This window comes from Phyllobates terribilis, unplaced genomic scaffold, assembly GCF_046119375.1.
Source record: "Phyllobates terribilis strain yellow unplaced genomic scaffold, ASM4611937v1 Scaffold_538__1_contigs__length_1162401, whole genome shotgun sequence".
NCBI classification, from domain to species: domain Eukaryota; kingdom Metazoa; phylum Chordata; class Amphibia; order Anura; family Dendrobatidae; genus Phyllobates; species Phyllobates terribilis.
Window position 1 is genome coordinate 598,299 of NW_027363298.1, and position 25,875 is coordinate 624,173.

Here is a 25,875-nt window from a genome sequence, read left to right on the forward strand (position 1 = left end):
CATTGCATCACATTACATGGCAATGCAATGCACAGTTGCTGAAGTTGAACCAAAATGAGCTTGTAATCTGGCTTCTGCAACTTTGAACATGAAAAATCCAATGAGGAGAAGAAAAGCAAAGCCAAAGAGTCCATCCCAAAATCCGACAAACAAGCAAAATGAACAAAAAACATTGAATTCAATTCTTTCTGATTTTAGAAACTGCATTAAAGAAGGGGTGCACCGGTCCTGGAGATACTGCAATACCAGGTCAATGCGTGGAGTGGACAGAGCAAGCTCTTTTTCCATCTCCCTGTTCTAAAAATCCATTTAATATATGGTCCCCAGATAGGGGACGTATCAGATATTAAACTGATAAGAACAGATACTACACTTGATCTTAGCCAAAAGGCCGAGAAGCGATAACCAGAATTGGTTTCAAACTACGGAGCCACCCAAGGATCCTGAAAAGTCCATTTGTGGAGATGAGCTCCTGGACTCCCGTTAAGAAGACATGTTGTCAACCTCTAGATCCCTTACATGCCTGCACTTTTCGGCTTGCTGCTGCTGCAATCCACGCGTTTTAGATCTGCATAACTCCACCTCTTTAAACACAGCACCTTCACCCCCTGCTGTTCCCACCCGCCTCAACACCGTTGGAAGGGAGGAGAACCAATTAAGGCGGGGGGTGGGGTGGAACGAGCAGCTGTCTACCCTTAGCAGGAGGGCTCCTGATTACATACCTCTCCTGCTGCTGCTGCTGCTGGCTGTCCAGCAGCAGACTGAAGGTGGCTGCTGCTGTGCACAGGTATATAAAGGCTCAGAGCCTATTATGACACGCGCAGCCAGCGTTCCATTGCCACATTCCATCTACTGCAGGCAGGATACCTGGCTGGCTGAATGTCGCTGAGAAGCTCACAGAGACCGCCATAAGCAACAGTTTAACAGAATGCCACAGACTAATCAACCAAACTTTTTGGGTTGGGTTCTCTTTTATAGTCTGCAGGCATTAAATGAAAGAAGTCAGTGTTCCAGCAGAAGGAGACAACGTTTCAGAAAAGGCATTGTAGCAAACCAAAAAAGAAATTTTAAGCGCAGCAGAGTAACCAGCGCACATACCTGTTAGCTCAGGTGAGTTTAAAAGGCTGCTGTTGATAACAAGGGCATTTGCTAAATAGATGGTGTGTGTGCAACAATATACTGAAAGGTCAATTATATTGTGCAGCTTATCTCACCACCTGTAGTTATTTAGGTGAAAGCTCCAAAATGCTTGCCTAATATGTCTGTTTATCCAAAAGGAAGTAAAAAGGGAGAGCTAGAAAGATAGCATTGCATCACATTACATGGCAATGCAATGCACAGTTGCTGAAGTTGAACCAAAATGAGCTTGTAATCTGGCTTCTGCAACTTTGAACATGAAAAATCCAATGAGGAGAAGAAAAGCAAAGCCAAAGAGTCCATCCCAAAATCCGACAAACAAGCAAAATGAACAAAAAACATTGAATTCAATTCTTTCTGATTTTAGAAACTGCATTAAAGAAGGGGTGCACCGGTCCTGGAGATACTGCAATACCAGGTCAATGCGTGGAGTGGACAGAGCAAGCTCTTTTTCCATCTCCCTGTTCTAAAAATCCATTTAATATATGGTCCCCAGATAGGGGACGTATCAGATATTAAACTGATAAGAACAGATACTACACTTGATCTTAGCCAAAAGGCCGAGAAGCGATAACCAGAATTGGTTTCAAACTACGGAGCCACCCAAGGATCCTGAAAAGTCCATTTGTGGAGATGAGCTCCTGGACTCCCGTTAAGAAGACATGTTGTCAACCTCTAGATCCCTTACATGCCTGCACTTTTCGGCTTGCTGCTGCTGCAATCCACGCGTTTTAGATCTGCATAACTCCACCTCTTTAAACACAGCACCTTCACCCCCTGCTGTTCCCACCCGCCTCAACACCGTTGGAAGGGAGGAGAACCAATTAAGGCGGGGGGTGGGGTGGAACGAGCAGCTGTCTACCCTTAGCAGGAGGGCTCCTGATTACATACCTCTCCTGCTGCTGCTGCTGCTGGCTGTCCAGCAGCAGACTGAAGGTGGCTGCTGCTGTGCACAGGTATATAAAGGCTCAGAGCCTATTATGACACGCGCAGCCAGCGTTCCATTGCCACATTCCATCTACTGCAGGCAGGATACCTGGCTGGCTGAATGTCGCTGAGAAGCTCACAGAGACCGCCATAAGCAACAGTTTAACAGAATGCCACAGACTAATCAACCAAACTTTTTGGGTTGGGTTCTCTTTTATAGTCTGCAGGCATTAAATGAAAGAAGTCAGTGTTCCAGCAGAAGGAGACAACGTTTCAGAAAAGGCATTGTAGCAAACCCAAAAAGAAATTTTAAGCGCAGCAGAGTAACCAGCGCACATACCTGTTAGCTCAGGTGAGTTTAAAAGGCTGCTGTTGATAACAAGGGCATTTGCTAAATAGATGGTGTGTGTGCAACAATATACTGAAAGGTCAATTATATTGTGCAGCTTATCTCACCACCTGTAGTTATTTAGGTGAAAGCTCCAAAATGCTTGCCTAATATGTCTGTTTATCCAAAAGGAAGTAAAAAGGGAGAGCTAGAAAGATAGCATTGCATCACATTACATGGCAATGCAATGCACAGTTGCTGAAGTTGAACCAAAATGAGCTTGTAATCTGGCTTCTGCAACTTTGAACATGAAAAATCCAATGAGGAGAAGAAAAGCAAAGCCAAAGAGTCCATCCCAAAATCCGACAAACAAGCAAAATGAACAAAAAACATTGAATTCAATTCTTTCTGATTTTAGAAACTGCATTAAAGAAGGGGTGCACCGGTCCTGGAGATACTGCAATACCAGGTCAATGCGTGGAGTGGACAGAGCAAGCTCTTTTTCCATCTCCCTGTTCTAAAAATCCATTTAATATATGGTCCCCAGATAGGGGACGTATCAGATATTAAACTGATAAGAACAGATACTACACTTGATCTTAGCCAAAAGGCCGAGAAGCGATAACCAGAATTGGTTTCAAACTACGGAGCCACCCAAGGATCCTGAAAAGTCCATTTGTGGAGATGAGCTCCTGGACTCCCGTTAAGAAGACATGTTGTCAACCTCTAGATCCCTTACATGCCTGCACTTTTCGGCTTGCTGCTGCTGCAATCCACGCGTTTTAGATCTGCATAACTCCACCTCTTTAAACACAGCACCTTCACCCCCTGCTGTTCCCACCCGCCTCAACACCGTTGGAAGGGAGGAGAACCAATTAAGGCGGGGGGTGGGGTGGAACGAGCAGCTGTCTACCCTTAGCAGGAGGGCTCCTGATTACATACCTCTCCTGCTGCTGCTGCTGCTGGCTGTCCAGCAGCAGACTGAAGGTGGCTGCTGCTGTGCACAGGTATATAAAGGCTCAGAGCCTATTATGACACGCGCAGCCAGCGTTCCATTGCCACATTCCATCTACTGCAGGCAGGATACCTGGCTGGCTGAATGTCGCTGAGAAGCTCACAGAGACCGCCATAAGCAACAGTTTAACAGAATGCCACAGACTAATCAACCAAACTTTTTGGGTTGGGTTCTCTTTTATAGTCTGCAGGCATTAAATGAAAGAAGTCAGTGTTCCAGCAGAAGGAGACAACGTTTCAGAAAAGGCATTGTAGCAAACCCAAAAAGAAATTTTAAGCGCAGCAGAGTAACCAGCGCACATACCTGTTAGCTCAGGTGAGTTTAAAAGGCTGCTGTTGATAACAAGGGCATTTGCTAAATAGATGGTGTGTGTGCAACAATATACTGAAAGGTCAATTATATTGTGCAGCTTATCTCACCACCTGTAGTTATTTAGGTGAAAGCTCCAAAATGCTTGCCTAATATGTCTGTTTATCCAAAAGGAAGTAAAAAGGGAGAGCTAGAAAGATAGCATTGCATCACATTACATGGCAATGCAATGCACAGTTGCTGAAGTTGAACCAAAATGAGCTTGTAATCTGGCTTCTGCAACTTTGAACATGAAAAATCCAATGAGGAGAAGAAAAGCAAAGCCAAAGAGTCCATCCCAAAATCCGACAAACAAGCAAAATGAACAAAAAACATTGAATTCAATTCTTTCTGATTTTAGAAACTGCATTAAAGAAGGGGTGCACCGATCCTGGAGATACTGCAATACCAGGTCAATGCGTGGAGTGGACAGAGCAAGCTCTTTTTCCATCTCCCTGTTCTAAAAATCCATTTAATATATGGTCCCCAGATAGGGGACGTATCAGATATTAAACTGATAAGAACAGATACTACACTTGATCTTAGCCAAAAGGCCGAGAAGCGATAACCAGAATTGGTTTCAAACTACGGAGCCACCCAAGGATCCTGAAAAGTCCATTTGTGGAGATGAGCTCCTGGACTCCCGTTAAGAAGACATGTTGTCAACCTCTAGATCCCTTACATGCCTGCACTTTTCGGCTTGCTGCTGCTGCAATCCACGCGTTTTAGATCTGCATAACTCCACCTCTTTAAACACAGCACCTTCACCCCTGCTGTTCCCACCCGCCTCAACACCGTTGGAAGGGAGGAGAACCAATTAAGGCGGGGGGTGGGGTGGAACGAGCAGCTGTCTACCCTTAGCAGGAGGGCTCCTGATTACATACCTCTCCTGCTGCTGCTGCTGGCTGTCCAGCAGCAGACTGAAGGTGGCTGCTGCTGTGCACAGGTATATAAAGGCTCAGAGCCTATTATGACACGCGCAGCCAGCGTTCCATTGCCACATTCCATCTACTGCAGGCAAGATACCTGGCTGGCTGAATGTCGCTGAGAAGCTCACAGAGACCGCCATAAGCAACAGTTTAACAGAATGCCACAGACTAATCAACCAAACTTTTTGGGTTGGGTTCTCTTTTATAGTCTGCAGGCATTAAATGAAAGAAGTCAGTGTTCCAGCAGAAGGAGACAACGTTTCAGAAAAGGCATTGTAGCAAACCAAAAAAGAAATTTTAAGCGCAGCAGAGTAACCAGCGCACATACCTGTTAGCTCAGGTGAGTTTAAAAGGCTGCTGTTGATAACAAGGGCATTTGCTAAATAGATGGTGTGTGTGCAACAATATACTGAAAGGTCAATTATATTGTGCAGCTTATCTCACCACCTGTAGTTATTTAGGTGAAAGCTCCAAAATGCTTGCCTAATATGTCTGTTTATCCAAAAGGAAGTAAAAAGGGAGAGCTAGGAAGATAGCATTGCATCACATTACATGGCAATGCAATGCACAGTTGCTGAAGTTGAACCAAAATGAGCTTGTAATCTGGCTTCTGCAACTTTGAACATGAAAAATCCAATGAGGAGAAGAAAAGCAAAGCCAAAGAGTCCATCCCAAAATCCGACAAACAAGCAAAATGAACAAAAAACATTGAATTCAATTCTTTCTGATTTTAGAAACTGCATTAAAGAAGGGGTGCACCGGTCCTGGAGATACTGCAATACCAGGTCAATGCGTGGAGTGGACAGAGCAAGCTCTTTTTCCATCTCCCTGTTCTAAAAATCCATTTAATATATGGTCCCCAGATAGGGGACGTATCAGATATTAAACTGATAAGAACAGATACTACACTTGATCTTAGCCAAAAGGCCGAGAAGCGATAACCAGAATTGGTTTCAAACTACGGAGTCACCCAAGGATCCTGAAAAGTCCATTTGTGGAGATGAGCTCCTGGACTCCCGTTAAGAAGACATGTTGTCAACCTCTAGATCCCTTACATGCCTGCACTTTTCGGCTTGCTGCTGCTGCAATCCACGCGTTTTAGATCTGCATAACTCCACCTCTTTAAACACAGCACCTTCACCCCCTGCTGTTCCCACCCGCCTCAACACCGTTGGAAGGGAGGAGAACCAATTAAGGCGGGGGGTGGGGTGGAACGAGCAGCTGTCTACCCTTAGCAGGAGGGCTCCTGATTACATACCTCTCCTGCTGCTGCTGCTGCTGGCTGTCCAGCAGCAGACTGAAGGTGGCTGCTGCTGTGCACAGGTATATAAAGGCTCAGAGCCTATTATGACACGCGCAGCCAGCGTTCCATTGCCACATTCCATCTACTGCAGGCAGGATACCTGGCTGGCTGAATGTCGCTGAGAAGCTCACAGAGACCGCCATAAGCAACAGTTTAACAGAATGCCACAGACTAATCAACCAAACTTTTTGGGTTGGGTTCTCTTTTATAGTCTGCAGGCATTAAATGAAAGAAGTCAGTGTTCCAGCAGAAGGAGACAACGTTTCAGAAAAGGCATTGTAGCAAACCAAAAAAGAAATTTTAAGCGCAGCAGAGTAACCAGCGCACATACCTGTTAGCTCAGGTGAGTTTAAAAGGCTGCTGTTGATAACAAGGGCATTTGCTAAATAGATGGTGTGTGTGCAACAATATACTGAAAGGTCAATTATATTGTGCAGCTTATCTCACCACCTGTAGTTATTTAGGTGAAAGCTCCAAAATGCTTGCCTAATATGTCTGTTTATCCAAAAGGAAGTAAAAAGGGAGAGCTAGAAAGATAGCATTGCATCACATTACATGGCAATGCAATGCACAGTTGCTGAAGTTGAACCAAAATGAGCTTGTAATCTGGCTTCTGCAACTTTGAACATGAAAAATCCAATGAGGAGAAGAAAAGCAAAGCCAAAGAGTCCATCCCAAAATCCGACAAACAAGCAAAATGAACAAAAAACATTGAATTCAATTCTTTCTGATTTTAGAAACTGCATTAAAGAAGGGGTGCACCGGTCCTGGAGATACTGCAATACCAGGTCAATGCGTGGAGTGGACAGAGCAAGCTCTTTTTCCATCTCCCTGTTCTAAAAATCCATTTAATATATGGTCCCCAGATAGGGGACGTATCAGATATTAAACTGATAAGAACAGATTTTTTTTTTTTTTTTTTAAAACCTATTCAGGTTAAAATTAAAGTCCACTCCACAGTCCTCTTCTCCCCAAAGGGAGACAAGACGTGGACTCCAACTTAAATCATCATCAGGTTTTGGTACTTTTAATGTCAGAAAAAAAAATTACAAAAATACAACAATACTTACAAAGAAAGAAATGTTTCAGAACCTGAATGGATACCAAAAAAATAAAAATTAAATTATAACTGTATTAACAACAGTAATAACATCAAGTAAAATACTTGTAACCATTATCAAAAGCATGAACCCCAACCCAACTCAGAACCTTAAGGGACAAATCTTCAACCCTTGATGCTGAAAAAACTTGTTTCGATACACCATCTGGTATTCTATATTTCACACAAAAAACATTTTTATCTCTTATTAGTTCTTTCCTAACATTCTCTATAAGATAGTCCAAACGTTTCTCATCATACAACTTACGGTACAACCGGTTAAAATATTCTGCATTCTTTATAAACATAGGTTGTTGAAAAACAACTATATTTTCTTCCATTGCCACCTCCACTTCCTGTTCCTTTCTCTTTTCTTGCTTTTTAACCTTACCACGGCCAGTTCCCTGACTTACACCTCCCATTTCACTCTCTACCCTATCCCCCCAATCTACTCTTGTTTTCTCCATCTCCCTCTGCACTCCTACAGGTTTGCTTTCTTTTCCCTTTACCACCAACACCTTTTCTACACTTTCCTCCTTTCTCTCTACCAAAACCTTTTTAACCACTACCTCCTTCTCTTTATTTCTTTTCCTCTTTGGGCAATTCTTAAAAACATGCGTATCTTCCTGACACAAGTTGCACTTCCTCCGATCTTTACAATCCTTTGACTCATGATCACCTTTTTTGCAAAAACCACATACACCACCCGAACAATTTTCCTTTCCATGCCCGTATTGACGACAAACTCGACAAAAAGTGGGTATACCACTGAAAAAAATATCACCATTTATATTACCCAACTTAAACCTAGCTGGGGGAAGCAACACAGTCCCCTGCTCATCTTCTTTGAAACGGACCAAAAATTTCCACTTCGAAGTCCAAAAACCAAATTCATTATAAATCTTCCCTTTTGGTGTTACTGACAAACAAAAAAACTCCAAAAATGTAAGAACATCCTCTTCGTCCACCAATGGAGAGTACATTTTAACAATGATCCATTTATCTCTAACGGGGAAGTGTGGCATTACACTTATCCCCTCCATTCTTTTATCCTGGCTTGCAGTCATTTTCCTTAGATATCCTTCAAAAAAAACTTTGTCAACAAAAACTATATCATAAACACCCCTCCTGGGGTAGTCCATTATCGCCAACACTTCTTCTGTCTTCAAACCAAAAAGATCCACAAGAACTTGACTCATCACATACCTAAAATCCTTTTGATCTCGAAAGTTCTCCTGAACAACCAAACGAATAGAATTCTGCACCTTAGCGAATTCAGGCACATGATCTTCCTCTCCTTCATGTGATGCTGCAGACATCTTCTTCACAAACAGGTTCTCCTCTTCTCAATAGAAACCTTCAACACCGAAGTGCCAGGTAGATGATCGCCTCCCGTTGCCCGGGGACTAATCCGACTCCCTAATAGCAGCAGGGAGGTGAAGCCCTGCTGAAAAACAGAGCGAACCCCCCAGGCCAAGGAGCCGGGTACCCCGAGCACCTCTCAGCCAAGACCAAGGCAGCAGTCGCTAGATCACTGCACTTGATCTTAGCCAAAAGGCCGAGAAGCGATAACCAGAATTGGTTTCAAACTACGGAGCCACCCAAGGATCCTGAAAAGTCCATTTGTGGAGATGAGCTCCTGGACTCCCGTTAAGAAGACATGTTGTCAACCTCTAGATCCCTTACATGCCTGCACTTTTCGGCTTGCTGCTGCTGCAATCCACGCGTTTTAGATCTGCATAACTCCACCTCTTTAAACACAGCACCTTCACCCCCTGCTGTTCCCACCCGCCTCAACACCGTTGGAAGGGAGGAGAACCAATTAAGGCGGGGGGTGGGGTGGAACGAGCAGCTGTCTACCCTTAGCAGGAGGGCTCCTGATTACATACCTCTCCTGCTGCTGCTGCTGCTGGCTGTCCAGCAGCAGACTGAAGGTGGCTGCTGCTGTGCACAGGTATATAAAGGCTCAGAGCCTATTATGACACGCGCAGCCAGCGTTCCATTGCCACATTCCATCTACTGCAGGCAGGATACCTGGCTGGCTGAATGTCGCTGAGAAGCTCACAGAGACCGCCATAAGCAACAGTTTAACAGAATGCCACAGACTAATCAACCAAACTTTTTGGGTTGGGTTCTCTTTTATAGTCTGCAGGCATTAAATGAAAGAAGTCAGTGTTCCAGCAGAAGGAGACAACGTTTCAGAAAAGGCATTGTAGCAAACCAAAAAAGAAATTTTAAGCGCAGCAGAGTAACCAGCGCACATACCTGTTAGCTCAGGTGAGTTTAAAAGGCTGCTGTTGATAACAAGGGCATTTGCTAAATAGATGGTGTGTGTGCAACAATATACTGAAAGGTCAATTATATTGTGCAGCTTATCTCACCACCTGTAGTTATTTAGGTGAAAGCTCCAAAATGCTTGCCTAATATGTCTGTTTATCCAAAAGGAAGTAAAAAGGGAGAGCTAGAAAGATAGCATTGCATCACATTACATGGCAATGCAATGCACAGTTGCTGAAGTTGAACCAAAATGAGCTTGTAATCTGGCTTCTACAACTTTGAACATGAAAAATCCAATGAGGAGAAGAAAAGCAAAGCCAAAGAGTCCATCCCAAAATCCGACAAACAAGCAAAATGAACAAAAAACATTGAATTCAATTCTTTCTGATTTTAGAAACTGTATTAAAGAAGGGGTGCACCGGTCCTGGAGATACTGCAATACCAGGTCAATGCGTGGAGTGGACAGAGCAAGCTCTTCTTCCATCTCCCTGTTCTAAAAATCCATTTAATATATGGTCCCCAGATAGGGGACGTATCAGATATTAAACTGATAAGAACAGATACTACACTTGATCTTAGCCAAAAGGCCGAGAAGCGATAACCAGAATTGGTTTCAAACTACGGAGCCACCCAAGGATCCTGAAAAGTCCATTTGTGGAGATGAGCTCCTGGACTCCCGTTAAGAAGACATGTTGTCAACCTCTAGATCCCTTACATGCCTGCACTTTTCGGCTTGCTGCTGCTGCAATCCACGCGTTTTAGATCTGCATAACTCCACCTCTTTAAACACAGCACCTTCACCCCCTGCTGTTCCCACCCGCCTCAACACCGTTGGAAGGGAGGAGAACCAATTAAGGCGGGGGGTGGGGTGGAACGAGCAGCTGTCTACCCTTAGCAGGAGGGCTCCTGATTACATACCTCTCCTGCTGCTGCTGCTGGCTGTCCAGCAGCAGACTGAAGGTGGCTGCTGCTGTGCACAGGTATATAAAGGCTCAGAGCCTATTATGACACGCGCAGCCAGCGTTCCATTGCCACATTCCATCTACTGCAGGCAGGATACCTGGCTGGCTGAATGTCGCTGAGAAGCTCACAGAGACCGCCATAAGCAACAGTTTAACAGAATGCCACAGACTAATCAACCAAACTTTTTGGGTTGGGTTCTCTTTTATAGTCTGCAGGCATTAAATGAAAGAAGTCAGTGTTCCAGCAGAAGGAGACAACGTTTCAGAAAAGGCATTGTAGCAAAACAAAAAAGAAATTTTAAGCGCAGCAGAGTAACCAGCGCACATACCTGTTAGCTCAGGTGAGTTTAAAAGGCTGCTGTTGATAACAAGGGCATTTGCTAAATAGATGGTGTGTGTGCAACAATATACTGAAAGGTCAATTATATTGTGCAGCTTATCTCACCACCTGTAGTTATTTAGGTGAAAGCTCCAAAATGCTTGCCTAATATGTCTGTTTATCCAAAAGGAAGTAAAAAGGGAGAGCTAGAAAGATAGCATTGCATCACATTACATGGCAATGCAATGCACAGTTGCTGAAGTTGAACCAAAATGAGCTTGTAATCTGGCTTCTGCAACTTTGAACATGAAAAATCCAATGAGGAGAAGAAAAGCAAAGCCAAAGAGTCCATCCCAAAATCCGACAAACAAGCAAAATGAACAAAAAACATTGAATTCAATTCTTTCTGATTTTAGAAACTGCATTAAAGAAGGGGTGCACCGGTCCTGGAGATACTGCAATACCAGGTCAATGCGTGGAGTGGACAGAGCAAGCTCTTTTTCCATCTCCCTGTTCTAAAAATCCATTTAATATATGGTCCCCAGATAGGGGACGTATCAGATATTAAACTGATAAGAACAGATTTTTTTTTTTTTTTTTTAAAACCTATTCAGGTTAAAATTAAAGTCCACTCCACAGTCCTCTTCTCCCCAAAGGGAGACAAGACGTGGACTCCAACTTAAATCATCATCAGGTTTTGGTACTTTTAATGTCAGAAAAAAAAATTACAAAAATACAACAATACTTACAAAGAAAGAAATGTTTCAGAACCTGAATGGATACCAAAAAAATAAAAATTAAATTATAACTGTATTAACAACAGTAATAACATCAAGTAAAATACTTGTAACCATTATCAAAAGCATGAACCCCAACCCAACTCAGAACCTTAAGGGACAAATCTTCAACCCTTGATGCTGAAAAAACTTGTTTCGATACACCATCTGGTATTCTATATTTCACACAAAAAACATTTTTATCTCTTATTAGTTCTTTCCTAACATTCTCTATAAGATAGTCCAAACGTTTCTCATCATACAACTTACGGTACAACCGGTTAAAATATTCTGCATTCTTTATAAACATAGGTTGTTGAAAAACAACTATATTTTCTTCCATTGCCACCTCCACTTCCTGTTCCTTTCTCTTTTCTTGCTTTTTAACCTTACCACGGCCAGTTCCCTGACTTACACCTCCCATTTCACTCTCTACCCTATCCCCCCAATCTACTCTTGTTTTCTCCATCTCCCTCTGCACTCCTACAGGTTTGCTTTCTTTTCCCTTTACCACCAACACCTTTTCTACACTTTCCTCCTTTCTCTCTACCAAAACCTTTTTAACCACTACCTCCTTCTCTTTATTTCTTTTCCTCTTTGGGCAATTCTTAAAAACATGCGTATCTTCCTGACACAAGTTGCACTTCCTCCGATCTTTACAATCCTTTGACTCATGATCACCTTTTTTGCAAAAACCACATACACCACCCGAACAATTTTCCTTTCCATGCCCGTATTGACGACAAACTCGACAAAAAGTGGGTATACCACTGAAAAAAATATCACCATTTATATTACCCAACTTAAACCTAGCTGGGGGAAGCAACACAGTCCCCTGCTCATCTTCTTTGAAACGGACCAAAAATTTCCACTTCGAAGTCCAAAAACCAAATTCATTATAAATCTTCCCTTTTGGTGTTACTGACAAACAAAAAAACTCCAAAAATGTAAGAACATCCTCTTCGTCCACCAATGGAGAGTACATTTTAACAATGATCCATTTATCTCTAACGGGGAAGTGTGGCATTACACTTATCCCCTCCATTCTTTTATCCTGGCTTGCAGTCATTTTCCTTAGATATCCTTCAAAAAAAACTTTGTCAACAAAAACTATATCATAAACACCCCTCCTGGGGTAGTCCATTATCGCCAACACTTCTTCTGTCTTCAAACCAAAAAGATCCACAAGAACTTGACTCATCACATACCTAAAATCCTTTTGATCTCGAAAGTTCTCCTGAACAACCAAACGAATAGAATTCTGCACCTTAGCGAATTCAGGCACATGATCTTCCTCTCCTTCATGTGATGCTGCAGACATCTTCTTCACAAACAGGTTCTCCTCTTCTCAATAGAAACCTTCAACACCGAAGTGCCAGGTAGATGATCGCCTCCCGTTGCCCGGGGACTAATCCGACTCCCTAATAGCAGCAGGGAGGTGAAGCCCTGCTGAAAAACAGAGCGAACCCCCCAGGCCAAGGAGCCGGGTACCCCGAGCACCTCTCAGCCAAGACCAAGGCAGCAGTCGCTAGATCACTGCACTTGATCTTAGCCAAAAGGCCGAGAAGCGATAACCAGAATTGGTTTCAAACTACGGAGCCACCCAAGGATCCTGAAAAGTCCATTTGTGGAGATGAGCTCCTGGACTCCCGTTAAGAAGACATGTTGTCAACCTCTAGATCCCTTACATGCCTGCACTTTTCGGCTTGCTGCTGCTGCAATCCACGCGTTTTAGATCTGCATAACTCCACCTCTTTAAACACAGCACCTTCACCCCCTGCTGTTCCCACCCGCCTCAACACCGTTGGAAGGGAGGAGAACCAATTAAGGCGGGGGGTGGGGTGGAACGAGCAGCTGTCTACCCTTAGCAGGAGGGCTCCTGATTACATACCTCTCCTGCTGCTGCTGCTGCTGGCTGTCCAGCAGCAGACTGAAGGTGGCTGCTGCTGTGCACAGGTATATAAAGGCTCAGAGCCTATTATGACACGCGCAGCCAGCGTTCCATTGCCACATTCCATCTACTGCAGGCAGGATACCTGGCTGGCTGAATGTCGCTGAGAAGCTCACAGAGACCGCCATAAGCAACAGTTTAACAGAATGCCACAGACTAATCAACCAAACTTTTTGGGTTGGGTTCTCTTTTATAGTCTGCAGGCATTAAATGAAAGAAGTCAGTGTTCCAGCAGAAGGAGACAACGTTTCAGAAAAGGCATTGTAGCAAACCAAAAAAGAAATTTTAAGCGCAGCAGAGTAACCAGCGCACATACCTGTTAGCTCAGGTGAGTTTAAAAGGCTGCTGTTGATAACAAGGGCATTTGCTAAATAGATGGTGTGTGTGCAACAATATACTGAAAGGTCAATTATATTGTGCAGCTTATCTCACCACCTGTAGTTATTTAGGTGAAAGCTCCAAAATGCTTGCCTAATATGTCTGTTTATCCAAAAGGAAGTAAAAAGGGAGAGCTAGAAAGATAGCATTGCATCACATTACATGGCAATGCAATGCACAGTTGCTGAAGTTGAACCAAAATGAGCTTGTAATCTGGCTTCTACAACTTTGAACATGAAAAATCCAATGAGGAGAAGAAAAGCAAAGCCAAAGAGTCCATCCCAAAATCCGACAAACAAGCAAAATGAACAAAAAACATTGAATTCAATTCTTTCTGATTTTAGAAACTGTATTAAAGAAGGGGTGCACCGGTCCTGGAGATACTGCAATACCAGGTCAATGCGTGGAGTGGACAGAGCAAGCTCTTCTTCCATCTCCCTGTTCTAAAAATCCATTTAATATATGGTCCCCAGATAGGGGACGTATCAGATATTAAACTGATAAGAACAGATACTACACTTGATCTTAGCCAAAAGGCCGAGAAGCGATAACCAGAATTGGTTTCAAACTACGGAGCCACCCAAGGATCCTGAAAAGTCCATTTGTGGAGATGAGCTCCTGGACTCCCGTTAAGAAGACATGTTGTCAACCTCTAGATCCCTTACATGCCTGCACTTTTCGGCTTGCTGCTGCTGCAATCCACGCGTTTTAGATCTGCATAACTCCACCTCTTTAAACACAGCACCTTCACCCCCTGCTGTTCCCACCCGCCTCAACACCGTTGGAAGGGAGGAGAACCAATTAAGGCGGGGGGTGGGGTGGAACGAGCAGCTGTCTACCCTTAGCAGGAGGGCTCCTGATTACATACCTCTCCTGCTGCTGCTGCTGGCTGTCCAGCAGCAGACTGAAGGTGGCTGCTGCTGTGCACAGGTATATAAAGGCTCAGAGCCTATTATGACACGCGCAGCCAGCGTTCCATTGCCACATTCCATCTACTGCAGGCAGGATACCTGGCTGGCTGAATGTCGCTGAGAAGCTCACAGAGACCGCCATAAGCAACAGTTTAACAGAATGCCACAGACTAATCAACCAAACTTTTTGGGTTGGGTTCTCTTTTATAGTCTGCAGGCATTAAATGAAAGAAGTCAGTGTTCCAGCAGAAGGAGACAACGTTTCAGAAAAGGCATTGTAGCAAACCAAAAAAGAAATTTTAAGCGCAGCAGAGTAACCAGCGCACATACCTGTTAGCTCAGGTGAGTTTAAAAGGCTGCTGTTGATAACAAGGGCATTTGCTAAATAGATGGTGTGTGTGCAACAATATACTGAAAGGTCAATTATATTGTGCAGCTTATCTCACCACCTGTAGTTATTTAGGTGAAAGCTCCAAAATGCTTGCCTAATATGTCTGTTTATCCAAAAGGAAGTAAAAAGGGAGAGCTAGAAAGATAGCATTGCATCACATTACATGGCAATGCAATGCACAGTTGCTGAAGTTGAACCAAAATGAGCTTGTAATCTGGCTTCTGCAACTTTGAACATGAAAAATCCAATGAGGAGAAGAAAAGCAAAGCCAAAGAGTCCATCCCAAAATCCGACAAACAAGCAAAATGAACAAAAAACATTGAATTCAATTCTTTCTGATTTTAGAAACTGCATTAAAGAAGGGGTGCACCGGTCCTGGAGATACTGCAATACCAGGTCAATGCGTGGAGTGGACAGAGCAAGCTCTTTTTCCATCTCCCTGTTCTAAAAATCCATTTAATATATGGTCCCCAGATAGGGGACGTATCAGATATTAAACTGATAAGAACAGATACTACACTTGATCTTAGCCAAAAGGCCGAGAAGCGATAACCAGAATTGGTTTCAAACTACGGAGCCACCCAAGGATCCTGAAAAGTCCATTTGTGGAGATGAGCTCCTGGACTCCCGTTAAGAAGACATGTTGTCAACCTCTAGATCCCTTACATGCCTGCACTTTTCGGCTTGCTGCTGCTGCAATCCACGCGTTTTAGATCTGCATAACTCCACCTCTTTAAACACAGCACCTTCACCCCCTGCTGTTCCCACCCGCCTCAACACCATTGGAAGGGAGGAGAACCAATTAAGGCGGGGGGTGGGGTGGAACGAGCAGCTGTCTACCCTTAGCAGGAGGGCTCCTGATTACATACCTCTCCTGCTGCTGCTGCTGGCTGTCCAGCAGCAGACTGAAGGTGGCTGCTGCTGTGCACAGGTATATAAAGGCTCAGAGCCTATTATGACACGCGCAGCCAGCGTTCCATTGCCACATTCCATCTACTGCAGGCAGGATACCTGGCTGGCTGAATGTCGCTGAGAAGCTCACAGAGACCGCCATAAGCAACAGTTTAACAGAATGCCACAGACTAATCAACCAAACTTTTTGGGTTGGGTTCTCTTTTATAGTCTGCAGGCATTAAATGAAAGAAGTCAGTGTTCCAGCAGAAGGAGACAACGTTTCAGAAAAGGCATTGTAGCAAAACAAAAAAGAAATTTTAAGCGCAGCAGAGTAACCAGCGCACATACCTGTTAGCTCAGGTGAGTTTAAAAGGCTGCTGTTGATAACAAGGGCATTTGCTAAATAGATGGTGTGTGTGCAACAATATACTGAAAGGTCAATTATATTGTGCAGCTTATCTCACCACCTGTAGTTATTTAGGTGAAAGCTCCAAAATGCTTGCCTAATATGTCTGTTTATCCAAAAGGAAGTAAAAAGGGAGAGCTAGAAAGATAGCATTGCATCACATTACATGGCAATGCAATGCACAGTTGCTGAAGTTGAACCAAAATGAGCTTGTAATCTGGCTTCTGCAACTTTGAACATGAAAAATCCAATGAGGAGAAGAAAAGCAAAGCCAAAGAGTCCATCCCAAAATCCGACAAACAAGCAAAATGAACAAAAAACATTGAATTCAATTCTTTCTGATTTTAGAAACTGCATTAAAGAAGGGGTGCACCGGTCCTGGAGATACTGCAATACCAGGTCAATGCGTGGAGTGGACAGAGCAAGCTCTTTTTCCATCTCCCTGTTCTAAAAATCCATTTAATATATGGTCCCCAGATAGGGGACGTATCAGATATTAAACTGATAAGAACAGATTTTTTTTTTTTTTTTTTAAAACCTATTCAGGTTAAAATTAAAGTCCACTCCACAGTCCTCTTCTCCCCAAAGGGAGACAAGACGTGGACTCCAACTTAAATCATCATCAGGTTTTGGTACTTTTAATGTCAGAAAAAAAAATTACAAAAATACAACAATACTTACAAAGAAAGAAATGTTTCAGAACCTGAATGGATACCAAAAAAATAAAAATTAAATTATAACTGTATTAACAACAGTAATAACATCAAGTAAAATACTTGTAACCATTATCAAAAGCATGAACCCCAACCCAACTCAGAACCTTAAGGGACAAATCTTCAACCCTTGATGCTGAAAAAACTTGTTTCGATACACCATCTGGTATTCTATATTTCACACAAAAAACATTTTTATCTCTTATTAGTTCTTTCCTAACATTCTCTATAAGATAGTCCAAACGTTTCTCATCATACAACTTACGGTACAACCGGTTAAAATATTCTGCATTCTTTATAAACATAGGTTGTTGAAAAACAACTATATTTTCTTCCATTGCCACCTCCACTTCCTGTTCCTTTCTCTTTTCTTGCTTTTTAACCTTACCACGGCCAGTTCCCTGACTTACACCTCCCATTTCACTCTCTACCCTATCCCCCCAATCTACTCTTGTTTTCTCCATCTCCCTCTGCACTCCTACAGGTTTGCTTTCTTTTCCCTTTACCACCAACACCTTTTCTACACTTTCCTCCTTTCTCTCTACCAAAACCTTTTTAACCACTACCTCCTTCTCTTTATTTCTTTTCCTCTTTGGGCAATTCTTAAAAACATGCGTATCTTCCTGACACAAGTTGCACTTCCTCCGATCTTTACAATCCTTTGACTCATGATCACCTTTTTTGCAAAAACCACATACACCACCCGAACAATTTTCCTTTCCATGCCCGTATTGACGACAAACTCGACAAAAAGTGGGTATACCACTGAAAAAAATATCACCATTTATATTACCCAACTTAAACCTAGCTGGGGGAAGCAACACAGTCCCCTGCTCATCTTCTTTGAAACGGACCAAAAATTTCCACTTCGAAGTCCAAAAACCAAATTCATTATAAATCTTCCCTTTTGGTGTTACTGACAAACAAAAAAACTCCAAAAATGTAAGAACATCCTCTTCGTCCACCAATGGAGAGTACATTTTAACAATGATCCATTTATCTCTAACGGGGAAGTGTGGCATTACACTTATCCCCTCCATTCTTTTATCCTGGCTTGCAGTCATTTTCCTTAGATATCCTTCAAAAAAAACTTTGTCAACAAAAACTATATCATAAACACCCCTCCTGGGGTAGTCCATTATCGCCAACACTTCTTCTGTCTTCAAACCAAAAAGATCCACAACAACTTGACTCATCACATACCTAAAATCCTTTTGATCTCGAAAGTTCTCCTGAACAACCAAACGAATAGAATTCTGCACCTTAGCGAATTCAGGCACATGATCTTCCTCTCCTTCATGTGATGCTGCAGACATCTTCTTCACAAACAGGTTCTCCTCTTCTCAATAGAAACCTTCAACACCGAAGTGCCAGGTAGATGATCGCCTCCCGTTGCCCGGGGACTAATCCGACTCCCTAATAGCAGCAGGGAGGTGAAGCCCTGCTGAAAAACAGAGCGAACCCCCCAGGCCAAGGAGCCGGGTACCCCGAGCACCTCTCAGCCAAGACCAAGGCAGCAGTCGCTAGATCACTGCACTTGATCTTAGCCAAAAGGCCGAGAAGCGATAACCAGAATTGGTTTCAAACTACGGAGCCACCCAAGGATCCTGAAAAGTCCATTTGTGGAGATGAGCTCCTGGACTCCCGTTAAGAAGACATGTTGTCAACCTCTAGATCCCTTACATGCCTGCACTTTTCGGCTTGCTGCTGCTGCAATCCACGCGTTTTAGATCTGCATAACTCCACCTCTTTAAACACAGCACCTTCACCCCCTGCTGTTCCCACCCGCCTCAACACCGTTGGAAGGGAGGAGAACCAATTAAGGCGGGGGGTGGGGTGGAACGAGCAGCTGTCTACCCTTAGCAGGAGGGCTCCTGATTACATACCTCTCCTGCTGCTGCTGCTGCTGGCTGTCCAGCAGCAGACTGAAGGTGGCTGCTGCTGTGCACAGGTATATAAAGGCTCAGAGCCTATTATGACACGCGCAGCCAGCGTTCCATTGCCACATTCCATCTACTGCAGGCAGGATACCTGGCTGGCTGAATGTCGCTGAGAAGCTCACAGAGACCGCCATAAGCAACAGTTTAACAGAATGCCACAGACTAATCAACCAAACTTTTTGGGTTGGGTTCTCTTTTATAGTCTGCAGGCATTAAATGAAAGAAGTCAGTGTTCCAGCAGAAGGAGACAACGTTTCAGAAAAGGCATTGTAGCAAACCAAAAAAGAAATTTTAAGCGCAGCAGAGTAACCAGCGCACATACCTGTTAGCTCAGGTGAGTTTAAAAGGCTGCTGTTGATAACAAGGGCATTTGCTAAATAGATGGTGTGTGTGCAACAATATACTGAAAGGTCAATTATATTGTGCAGCTTATCTCACCACCTGTAGTTATTTAGGTGAAAGCTCCAAAATGCTTGCCTAATATGTCTGTTTATCCAAAAGGAAGTAAAAAGGGAGAGCTAGAAAGATAGCATTGCATCACATTACATGGCAATGCAATGCACAGTTGCTGAAGTTGAACCAAAATGAGCTTGTAATCTGGCTTCTACAACTTTGAACATGAAAAATCCAATGAGGAGAAGAAAAGCAAAGCCAAAGAGTCCATCCCAAAATCCGACAAACAAGCAAAATGAACAAAAAACATTGAATTCAATTCTTTCTGATTTTAGAAACTGTATTAAAGAAGGGGTGCACCGGTCCTGGAGATACTGCAATACCAGGTCAATGCGTGGAGTGGACAGAGCAAGCTCTTCTTCCATCTCCCTGTTCTAAAAATCCATTTAATATATGGTCCCCAGATAGGGGACGTATCAGATATTAAACTGATAAGAACAGATACTACACTTGATCTTAGCCAAAAGGCCGAGAAGCGATAACCAGAATTGGTTTCAAACTACGGAGCCACCCAAGGATCCTGAAAAGTCCATTTGTGGAGATGAGCTCCTGGACTCCCGTTAAGAAGACATGTTGTCATCCTCTAGATCCCTTACATGCCTGCACTTTTCGGCTTGCTGCTGCTGCAATCCACGCGTTTTAGATCTGCATAACTCCACCTCTTTAAACACAGCACCTTCACCCCCTGCTGTTCCCACCCGCCTCAACACCGTTGGAAGGGAGGAGAACCAATTAAGGCGGGGGGTGGGGTGGAACGAGCAGCTGTCTACCCTTAGCAGGAGGGCTCCTGATTACATACCTCTCCTGCTGCTGCTGCTGCTGGCTGTCCAGCAGCAGACTGAAGGTGGCTGCTGCTGTGCACAGGTATATAAAGGCTCAGAGCCTATTATGACACGCGCAGCCAGCGTTCCATTGCCACATTCCATCTACTGCAGGCAGGATACCTGGCTGGCTGAATGTCGCTGAGAAGCTCACAGAGACCGCCATAAGCAACAGTTTAACAGAATGCCACAGACTAATCAACCAAACTTTTTGGGTTGGGTTCTCTTTTATAGTCTGCAGGCATTAAATGAAAGAAGTCAGTGTTCCAGCAGAAGGAGACAACGTTTCAGAAAAGGCATTGTAGCAAACCAAAAAAGAAATTTTAAGCGCAGCAGAGTAACCAGCGCACATACCTGTTAGCTCAGGTGAGTTTAAAAGGCTGCTGTTGATAACAAGGGCATTTGCTAAATAGATGGTGTGTGTGCAACAATATACTGAAAGGTCAATTATATTGTGCAGCTTATCTCACCACCTGTAGTTATTTAGGTGAAAGCTCCAAAATGCTTGCCTAATATGTCTGTTTATCCAAAAGGAAGTAAAAAGTGAGAGCTAGAAAGATAGCATTGCATCACATTACATGGCAATGCAATGCACAGTTGCTGAAGTTGAACCAAAATGAGCTTGTAATCTGGCTTCTGCAACTTTGAACATGAAAAATCCAATGAGGAGAAGAAAAGCAAAGCCAAAGAGTCCATCCCCAAATCCGACAAACAAGCAAAATGAACAAAAAACATTGAATTCAATTCTTTCTGATTTTAGAAACTGCATTAAAGAAGGGGTGCACCGGTCCTGGAGATACTGCAATACCAGGTCAATGCGTGGAGTGGACAGAGCAAGCTCTTTTTCCATCTCCCTGTTCTAAAAATCCATTTAATATATGGTCCCCAGATAGGGGACGTATCAGATATTAAACTGATAAGAACAGATACTACACTTGATCTTAGCCAAAAGGCCGAGAAGCGATAACCAGAATTGGTTTCAAACTACGGAGCCACCCAAGGATCCTGAAAAGTCCATTTGTGGAGATGAGCTCCTGGACTCCCGTTAAGAAGACATGTTGTCAACCTCTAGATCCCTTACATGCCTGCACTTTTCGGCTTGCTGCTGCTGCAATCCACGCGTTTTAGATCTGCATAACTCCACCTCTTTAAACACAGCACCTTCACCCCCTGCTGTTCCCACCCGCCTCAACACCGTTGGAAGGGAGGAGAACCAATTAAGGCGGGGGGTGGGGTGGAACGAGCAGCTGTCTACCCTTAGCAGGAGGGCTCCTGATTACATACCTCTCCTGCTGCTGCTGCTGCTGGCTGTCCAGCAGCAGACTGAAGGTGGCTGCTGCTGTGCACAGGTATATAAAGGCTCAGAGCTTATTATGACACGCGCAGCCAGCGTTCCATTGCCACATTCCATCTACTGCAGGCAGGATACCTGGCTGGCTGAATGTCGCTGAGAAGCTCACAGAGACCGCCATAAGCAACAGTTTAACAGAATGCCACAGACTAATCAACCAAACTTTTTGGGTTGGGTTCTCTTTTATAGTCTGCAGGCATTAAATGAAAGAAGTCAGTGTTCCAGCAGAAGGAGACAACGTTTCAGAAAAGGCATTGTAGCAAACCAAAAAAGAAATTTTAAGCGCAGCAGAGTAACCAGCGCACATACCTGTTAGCTCAGGTGAGTTTAAAAGGCTGCTGTTGATAACAAGGGCATTTGCTAAATAGATGGTGTGTGTGCAACAATATACTGAAAGGTCAATTATATTGTGCAGCTTATCTCACCACCTGTAGTTATTTAGGTGAAAGCTCCAAAATGCTTGCCTAATATGTCTGTTTATCCAAAAGGAAGTAAAAAGTGAGAGCTAGAAAGATAGCATTGCATCACATTACATGGCAATGCAATGCACAGTTGCTGAAGTTGAACCAAAATGAGCTTGTAATCTGGCTTCTGCAACTTTGAACATGAAAAATCCAATGAGGAGAAGAAAAGCAAAGCCAAAGAGTCCATCCCAAAATCCGACAAACAAGCAAAATGAACAAAAAACATTGAATTCAATTCTTTCTGATTTTAGAAACTGCATTAAAGAAGGGGTGCACCGGTCCTGGAGATACTGCAATACCAGGTCAATGCGTGGAGTGGACAGAGCAAGCTCTTTTTCCATCTCCCTGTTCTAAAAATCCATTTAATATATGGTCCCCAGATAGGGGACGTATCAGATATTAAACTGATAAGAACAGATACTACACTTGATCTTAGCCAAAAGGCCGAGAAGCGATAACCAGAATTGGTTTCAAACTACGGAGCCACCCAAGGATCCTGAAAAGTCCATTTGTGGAGATGAGCTCCTGGACTCCCGTTAAGAAGACATGTTGTCAACCTCTAGATCCCTTACATGCCTGCACTTTTCGGCTTGCTGCTGCTGCAATCCACGCGTTTTAGATCTGCATAACTCCACCTCTTTAAACACAGCACCTTCACCCCCTGCTGTTCCCACCCGCCTCAACACCGTTGGAAGGGAGGAGAACCAATTAAGGCGGGGGGTGGGGTGGAACGAGCAGCTGTCTACCCTTAGCAGGAGGGCTCCTGATTACATACCTCTCCTGCTGCTGCTGCTGCTGGCTGTCCAGCAGCAGACTGAAGGTGGCTGCTGCTGTGCACAGGTATATAAAGGCTCAGAGCCTATTATGACACGCGCAGCCAGCGTTCCATTGCCACATTCCATCTACTGCAGGCAGGATACCTGGCTGGCTGAATGTCGCTGAGAAGCTCACAGAGACCGCCATAAGCAACAGTTTAACAGAATGCCACAGACTAATCAACCAAACTTTTTGGGTTGGGTTCTCTTTTATAGTCTGCAGGCATTAAATGAAAGAAGTCAGTGTTCCAGCAGAAGGAGACAACGTTTCAGAAAAGGCATTGTAGCAAACCAAAAAAGAAATTTTAAGCGCAGCAGAGTAACCAGCGCACATACCTGTTAGCTCAGGTGAGTTTAAAAGGCTGCTGTTGATAACAAGGGCATTTGCTAAATAGATGGTGTGTGTGCAACAATATACTGAAAGGTCAATTATATTGTGCAGCTTATCTCACCACCTGTAGTTATTTAGGTGAAAGCTCCAAAATGCTTGCCTAATATGTCTGTTTATCCAAAAGGAAGTAAAAAGTGAGAGCTAGAAAGATAGCATTGCATCACATTACATGGCAATGCAATGCACAGTTGCTGAAGTTGAACCAAAATGAGCTTGTAATCTGGCTTCTGCAACTTTGAACATGAAAAATCCAATGAGGAGAAGAAAAGCAAAGCCAAAGAGTCCATCCCAAAATCCGACAAACAAGCAAAATGAACAAAAAACATTGAATTCAATTCTTTCTGATTTTAGAAACTGCATTAAAGAAGGGGTGCACCGGTCCTGGAGATACTGCAATACCAGGTCAATGCGTGGAGTGGACAGAGCAAGCTCTTTTTCCATCTCCCTGTTCTAAAAATCCATTTAATATATGGTCCCCAGATAGGGGACGTATCAGATATTAAACTGATAAGAACAGATACTACACTTGATCTTAGCCAAAAGGCCGAGAAGCGATAACCAGAATTGGTTTCAAACTACGGAGCCACCCAAGGATCCTGAAAAGTCCATTTGTGGAGATGAGCTCCTGGACTCCCGTTAAGAAGACATGTTGTCAACCTCTAGATCCCTTACATGCCTGCACTTTTCGGCTTGCTGCTGCTGCAATCCACGCGTTTTAGATCTGCATAACTCCACCTCTTTAAACACAGCACCTTCACCCCCTGCTGTTCCCACCCGCCTCAACACCGTTGGAAGGGAGGAGAACCAATTAAGGCGGGGGGTGGGGTGGAACGAGCAGCTGTCTACCCTTAGCAGGAGGGCTCCTGATTACATACCTCTCCTGCTGCTGCTGCTGCTGGCTGTCCAGCAGCAGACTGAAGGTGGCTGCTGCTGTGCACAGGTATATAAAGGCTCAGAGCCTATTATGACACGCGCAGCCAGCGTTCCATTGCCACATTCCATCTACTGCAGGCAGGATACCTGGCTGGCTGAATGTCGCTGAGAAGCTCACAGAGACCGCCATAAGCAACAGTTTAACAGAATGCCACAGACTAATCAACCAAACTTTTTGGGTTGGGTTCTCTTTTATAGTCTGCAGGCATTAAATGAAAGAAGTCAGTGTTCCAGCAGAAGGAGACAACGTTTCAGAAAAGGCATTGTAGCAAACCAAAAAAGAAATTTTAAGCGCAGCAGAGTAACCAGCGCACATACCTGTTAGCTCAGGTGAGTTTAAAAGGCTGCTGTTGATAACAAGGGCATTTGCTAAATAGATGGTGTGTGTGCAACAATATACTGAAAGGTCAATTATATTGTGCAGCTTATCTCACCACCTGTAGTTATTTAGGTGAAAGCTCCAAAATGCTTGCCTAATATGTCTGTTTATCCAAAAGGAAGTAAAAAGGGAGAGCTAGAAAGATAGCATTGCATCACATTACATGGCAATGCAATGCACAGTTGCTGAAGTTGAACCAAAATGAGCTTGTAATCTGGCTTCTGCAACTTTGAACATGAAAAATCCAATGAGGAGAAGAAAAGCAAAGCCAAAGAGTCCATCCCAAAATCCGACAAACAAGCAAAATGAACAAAAAACATTGAATTCAATTCTTTCTGATTTTAGAAACTGCATTAAAGAAGGGGTGCACCGGTCCTGGAGATACTGCAATACCAGGTCAATGCGTGGAGTGGACAGAGCAAGCTCTTTTTCCATCTCCCTGTTCTAAAAATCCATTTAATATATGGTCCCCAGATAGGGGACGTATCAGATATTAAACTGATAAGAACAGATACTACACTTGATCTTAGCCAAAAGGCCGAGAAGCGATAACCAGAATTGGTTTCAAACTACGGAGCCACCCAAGGATCCTGAAAAGTCCATTTGTGGAGATGAGCTCCTGGACTCCCGTTAAGAAGACATGTTGTCAACCTCTAGATCCCTTACATGCCTGCACTTTTCGGCTTGCTGCTGCTGCAATCCACGCGTTTTAGATCTGCATAACTCCACCTCTTTAAACACAGCACCTTCACCCCCTGCTGTTCCCACCCGCCTCAACACCGTTGGAAGGGAGGAGAACCAATTAAGGCGGGGGGTGGGGTGGAACGAGCAGCTGTCTACCCTTAGCAGGAGGGCTCCTGATTACATACCTCTCCTGCTGCTGCTGCTGCTGGCTGTCCAGCAGCAGACTGAAGGTGGCTGCTGCTGTGCACAGGTATATAAAGGCTCAGAGCCTATTATGACACGCGCAGCCAGCGTTCCATTGCCACATTCCATCTACTGCAGGCAGGATACCTGGCTGGCTGAATGTCGCTGAGAAGCTCACAGAGACCGCCATAAGCAACAGTTTAACAGAATGCCACAGACTAATCAACCAAACTTTTTGGGTTGGGTTCTCTTTTATAGTCTGCAGGCATTAAATGAAAGAAGTCAGTGTTCCAGCAGAAGGAGACAACGTTTCAGAAAAGGCATTGTAGCAAACCAAAAAAGAAATTTTAAGCGCAGCAGAGTAACCAGCGCACATACCTGTTAGCTCAGGTGAGTT

The 25,875-nt window shown here is 43.8% G+C and overlaps 13 non-coding genes and 3 pseudogenes across 13 annotated transcripts; all 16 read right to left on the minus strand.

Moving 5' to 3' along the window:
• Positions 1-212: 212 nt before the first annotated feature.
• LOC141232171 (U2 spliceosomal RNA) lies at positions 213-403 on the minus strand. Its single transcript, XR_012298431.1, has one exon. It is a non-coding gene; the product is annotated as a U2 spliceosomal RNA (small nuclear RNA).
• A 1,115-nt stretch (positions 404-1,518) lies between these two features.
• Positions 1,519-1,709, minus strand: LOC141232172 (U2 spliceosomal RNA). The gene has a single exon (XR_012298432.1). It is a non-coding gene; the product is annotated as a U2 spliceosomal RNA (small nuclear RNA).
• A 1,115-nt stretch (positions 1,710-2,824) lies between these two features.
• On the minus strand, positions 2,825-3,015 carry LOC141232174 (U2 spliceosomal RNA). The gene has a single exon (XR_012298433.1). It is a non-coding gene; the product is annotated as a U2 spliceosomal RNA (small nuclear RNA).
• A 1,115-nt stretch (positions 3,016-4,130) lies between these two features.
• LOC141231617 (U2 spliceosomal RNA) lies at positions 4,131-4,321 on the minus strand. Its single transcript, XR_012297931.1, has one exon. It is a non-coding gene; the product is annotated as a U2 spliceosomal RNA (small nuclear RNA).
• Positions 4,322-5,432: 1,111 nt separating this feature from the next.
• Positions 5,433-5,623, minus strand: LOC141232176 (U2 spliceosomal RNA). The gene has a single exon (XR_012298435.1). It is a non-coding gene; the product is annotated as a U2 spliceosomal RNA (small nuclear RNA).
• Positions 5,624-6,738: 1,115 nt separating this feature from the next.
• LOC141231822 (U2 spliceosomal RNA) lies at positions 6,739-6,918 on the minus strand (annotated as a pseudogene).
• A 2,853-nt stretch (positions 6,919-9,771) lies between these two features.
• On the minus strand, positions 9,772-9,962 carry LOC141231694 (U2 spliceosomal RNA). Its single transcript, XR_012298005.1, has one exon. It is a non-coding gene; the product is annotated as a U2 spliceosomal RNA (small nuclear RNA).
• A 1,112-nt stretch (positions 9,963-11,074) lies between these two features.
• Positions 11,075-11,254, minus strand: LOC141231823 (U2 spliceosomal RNA; annotated as a pseudogene).
• Positions 11,255-14,107: 2,853 nt separating this feature from the next.
• On the minus strand, positions 14,108-14,298 carry LOC141231695 (U2 spliceosomal RNA). The gene has a single exon (XR_012298006.1). It is a non-coding gene; the product is annotated as a U2 spliceosomal RNA (small nuclear RNA).
• A 1,112-nt stretch (positions 14,299-15,410) lies between these two features.
• On the minus strand, positions 15,411-15,601 carry LOC141232177 (U2 spliceosomal RNA). Its single transcript, XR_012298436.1, has one exon. It is a non-coding gene; the product is annotated as a U2 spliceosomal RNA (small nuclear RNA).
• A 1,112-nt stretch (positions 15,602-16,713) lies between these two features.
• LOC141231824 (U2 spliceosomal RNA) lies at positions 16,714-16,893 on the minus strand (annotated as a pseudogene).
• A 2,853-nt stretch (positions 16,894-19,746) lies between these two features.
• On the minus strand, positions 19,747-19,937 carry LOC141231696 (U2 spliceosomal RNA). Its single transcript, XR_012298007.1, has one exon. It is a non-coding gene; the product is annotated as a U2 spliceosomal RNA (small nuclear RNA).
• Positions 19,938-21,052: 1,115 nt separating this feature from the next.
• Positions 21,053-21,243, minus strand: LOC141232178 (U2 spliceosomal RNA). Its single transcript, XR_012298437.1, has one exon. It is a non-coding gene; the product is annotated as a U2 spliceosomal RNA (small nuclear RNA).
• A 1,115-nt stretch (positions 21,244-22,358) lies between these two features.
• Positions 22,359-22,549, minus strand: LOC141232179 (U2 spliceosomal RNA). Its single transcript, XR_012298438.1, has one exon. It is a non-coding gene; the product is annotated as a U2 spliceosomal RNA (small nuclear RNA).
• A 1,115-nt stretch (positions 22,550-23,664) lies between these two features.
• On the minus strand, positions 23,665-23,855 carry LOC141232180 (U2 spliceosomal RNA). The gene has a single exon (XR_012298439.1). It is a non-coding gene; the product is annotated as a U2 spliceosomal RNA (small nuclear RNA).
• Positions 23,856-24,970: 1,115 nt separating this feature from the next.
• On the minus strand, positions 24,971-25,161 carry LOC141232181 (U2 spliceosomal RNA). The gene has a single exon (XR_012298440.1). It is a non-coding gene; the product is annotated as a U2 spliceosomal RNA (small nuclear RNA).
• Positions 25,162-25,875: the final 714 nt, after the last annotated feature.